Genomic DNA, 4465 nt, shown 5'->3' with positions numbered 1-4465 from the left:
CAATACAAGAATTCATGCTAACGAGACCATGCAAATACTACGAGAGGGACAAATTTTCAAGACAGAAGGAATGCTGCAAATGGCTTTTTGGACATCCTCTGTGTTGAAGTTCGATGTCAAGAAATGTCTCCTCTTTCATTGTAGCTACTTCATACTGATCCTAGATGGAATTCCTCCGGCTTCTTGAAGACCACAGATACTGCGATCTGGAAAATAAAGAGTTAGATAAGGAAATATTGAAAGATTACCTAATTCATCATCTGACATCACATACAGATGAAAGAAAAGTCATGGTCTTCTACAGGAGTATAAGCACATTAATGGCATCTATATTACACCTGAATCTATTGCTACGTGCTAAGCACTTGTAAGGCACGCGGAACTAAAGGTGATCAAGGGGATAGTGACAATATTTCATCACGACGGTGTCACAAGAACATAGTACTGACAAAGACAAAATATGTAAATGTAACACAACTGCATCACATCCTTGTTACTTTGTAAATCTAAAGCTAAATATTTCATATTCTGCAATTAACTCTTTGCACACTGAATTAATTTATTTGGGGGATAATAATGACAATTGTTTCCATGTCATTTTCTTTCATTCAAGATATCCATATTGCACCATTGATACTTATTACTATTATATAGATGTCATCCAAGAACTATTGCCTGTTATCAGCTTATCTAATTTGAAGGTAGGGGAGAAAACTAATTACGATTGTTGAATTTTATTGTATGAATGTGCACAATTGCAACATCAGCACGCAAAGGGTTAATAAGTTTTAGGCTTTCTTACACAAATCTTCATGTGATGATGTCTTCATATGCTTCATGATACTAGAAGTTGTCATCCTACACAGATGTGTGCATCCAGGCACAGGTGCTCTCCCTCTACCATCGTCGTCCTCCCTACATGAATAAGAAACACCAGTTAGAGGGAAAGCATAATACTTTTATTCGACTTCAAATTTTTTATCATGAATGATCTAAAATTCATTCTACAAACAATAGAGCAAATACTGGTATGACTATGTATACTAATCGTCAAACACTGGGGAAAATATTTAGAAATTGCGGATTCAGTTCTCAATATTCAGGAATCTGTTGCAGGATGAATTCAACCAACAAACTGTGCCTTGATGTCTTGACTTTGATATTGTATCATTTCTATTTTTCTTTAATTCAATGTCTAAACCGAGTTTTATTGTTTATTCAGATTGACATTTCCCTTCAATTTTTTATTGACTTTATTAATTAATAGATTTTAATTTATTTATTTATCTATTTTTTATTATATTTTTAAAAATCATTTATTTATTATTATTATTGATATATATATATATATATTTTTTTTTTTTTTTGGGGGGGGGGGTGATAGGAAAATTCAAAATACACTATTGAAAGTACTGTTAAAATAACAAGGGTATGCATACCTATAGGCAAATTTGATGGCTGTTACAAACTTGCATGTGTGAATACAGTTCAGGAAAATCAAAGACTAATTTCATAAAATGATCAACCTTTTTGTACATCCAACCCCCATTTCTCTCAAGACTTACATCACTTCATAAACTGACCAAGTCATAGTTCTTTGAGAGCATTACAGACTATCAAAAGAACAAGAAATCAGAGAGAGAAAATCTCATGAAGGTCCCACACATAGGGGGTCAGATGTACACATTATGGAATTGCCCAGAATGAAAATTTTAATTATTAGTTCTGTCACGATTTATAACTGCTAACTCATCCACTCACCACATGGTCTACCTTCATTTAGTCTAATACCATAGTCTAACTACTATTTGGTCCAATCATCACTTCGTCTTTTCATTTTGTCTATTACCATTTCGTCTATAACCAGTTGGTCTAATTTTCTTTTCATTAATTTTGCACATTTAACACTGAAGTTTAATTAGACCAAATGGTATATGGACTAAATAGTCATTGGACCAACTGGTTATTAGACATAATGGCATTAAACTAAATGAAAGTAAACCATGTTGTGAGTAGACATACTGATGATAGACCAAATGGTAGTAGACAGAGTTGGAAATTGGACAAATTGGGATCAGACGAATCGAAATAAACCATTAAAACTGTGTCAAAATCATGGAGTAATCGTATAAAGTCATATCACAATAATATGAGATCAATTGTGGCAATTGTATTTATTGTAGAAAATTTTTGGAATGGTCTAAACATTTCACAATCATTTACGAAAAGGCAATCGTGGTGTTTGTAACGGATCGCACGGCAGTGGGAACGAGGTATAACCTTGAACTTCTCATTGGCTAAAAGTAATACTAAAAATTGTGTTAAATTTTTTCTAAAAGCTATATTCAAATGCAAGTTTGGGACAACCAGGGCTCCATAACACGGAGGTTTGCGATGAATTTCAAGTATGAAAGCACCTCACTGATTGGTTCCCAGTCAGTATCTTTAACAGAGTGCGCGTGCAACGACGATCTTGATTGGTCATTGGTATTTAGCATTTGATTGCAAACCATCGTGCTACGGAGCCCAGGACCTGCATGATACTGTTCCATTTACCTTCGAAAGGATGATGGTTGGTGATCAGTCAAAGCATCAGGCCGCACCGGCTATCAGACAAATCTGTAGGATAAAGAGTGAGAGATCTAAAATTAGCGCATGTCCTCATATGATCTATATCTAAAACATGAAAAATTATGGTTTGAATCAAATATACTTGAAAGAGGGGGGGGGGGGCGGACAAAGAAAGAGTTTAGAGAGAATGATGTACTTAATTAAGTTAGTTAATTTCATTTAAATGTGTTAAACAATATTGAATCTCCCACCCCAATTCAAGGCACTGGTAAAAAAAAAAGAACTATTGATAAAAAGCCAAGAAGTTTTTAAAGAAAAAAACAAGACAGTTGGAAGATGTATAAATAAATGAGGTGTTCTTGTATTTTTTTAAAAATCATTTGAAGTACTTCAGCTTTTTTATATGAATAACACATTGAAGAATCTGTCATTATGAGGATAATAATAACCATGATAAAATATCAAAGTATAACTTCGTTGAGATACTGCTCTCATTTCCAAAGTATTTCATCTGTCGGTATTCAATTGCACAAAATAAAGCTGGCTAAATCTCTTACATGGTAAATTTCTTTGGGGGAAAAAATATCAATATCAAGATGATGATGCTATAAAAATGATGTTTCTTCATCACAGCTCTTGGTACAAGTATTGGCAATGTCAATTGAAAAATAGAACAAAATGAGTTGCTATAAAAACATGTCAACAGTATTTCTATGAAGTTACTACTATTATGATTTAATAGTGCAGTGCATTTGCACACTGGACAACTTTGTCCACATATGCATTCAAGTTCAGCCTACAAACAAATGTGCTTGAAGATTCATGTCAGAAATCTGCCCATATCAAGAACAGATCTTGTGAAATAACATGATTTATGGCATGGGGAAACCCCCTTCCTCATTAAATGGTTATTGACGCAGACGAGCATATGCTGTTTATTGATTCTTTTAATTTTATTTTCTTAATGCTTCATACCAAGAAACTTAAGTAGTTCTAAAAACACATGAGGTTGCAAAGATTAAACTGGAGAAAATGGTGCATTATTGGTTTGTATCCCAACGCCTTTTCAATCTTCAACTCATGATAGGGCTATCGAAGTTTGTTATCAGTACTGCAAATGCTCATTTAAAGTTCAGAATGATAATGCGCGCTAATGAACATCATTACATACTTGTATATTGTTGACTATAATGTTGCGTGGACACATACATTGCAGAGGTAAGAATCTAAAGATTGGGTCACATAAGTGACATTGCAAGAACATTTTGAATCAAGCAATCACCTTAAGAAGTGCTGTCTTTATTAAGAACAGTCCACATTTTCATGAAGGCAGATTTATCTGCACATTTCTTTTAGCGTCAGTTCAATCTACAAAATATTGATGTTTGAGAAGAATCCATTATGCAACTTTTAATGTCTGGACATACCCCTTTCAATACTTATTTTTAGCAAAAAAAGTAAAAATAAGTCAAATTCTATAATGCACATCAAAAATAGAAAATGTTCAAGACTAGAACAGTTTCTGAAAGTGTCGTGTTAAGAGATCTAAATATACCATAGTGTCGTTCATAAAATTGAAGATCAATGTTAGTGCACGGAAGGTTTCTGTACACAACAAAATTAAGATGCGATATCTTTGTAATTTCTGGCGAGGTATCATTATTTTAACAATAGAGAAAATGGGTAAAAAAATCATTTGAAGTGTACGACCAACACATTGGTTGGAACAATATCACAAAAGAGCAATTGTATATAAAATTCATGTTTATAACCCCCAGATCTTAAAGAGTTGCATGCGAAACGTCAATTTACACCTGAAGTTCATCATATGGAAAGCTCACATGGGTGGTTCACAAGTTACAAAAAAAGGAAAAAAAAATTAAATGCATAAACT

The 4465-nt window shown here is 33.4% G+C and overlaps 1 long non-coding RNA gene across 1 annotated transcript; it reads right to left on the bottom strand.

The window, feature by feature from the left end:
- LOC121413538 lies at positions 1-2888 on the bottom strand. The gene is made up of 3 exons (XR_005969752.1): positions 2557-2888; positions 803-915; positions 1-206 (listed from the first exon to the last, which is right to left on the bottom strand). It is a non-coding gene; the product is annotated as an uncharacterized LOC121413538 (long non-coding RNA).
- Between the last annotated feature and the right edge of the window lie 1577 nt (positions 2889-4465).

Source organism: Lytechinus variegatus, chromosome 4 (assembly GCF_018143015.1).
Source record: "Lytechinus variegatus isolate NC3 chromosome 4, Lvar_3.0, whole genome shotgun sequence".
Taxonomy (NCBI): domain Eukaryota; kingdom Metazoa; phylum Echinodermata; class Echinoidea; order Temnopleuroida; family Toxopneustidae; genus Lytechinus; species Lytechinus variegatus.
The sequence above is the reverse complement of the archived record's forward strand: the minus strand, read 5'-3'. Positions and strand labels throughout refer to the sequence as shown.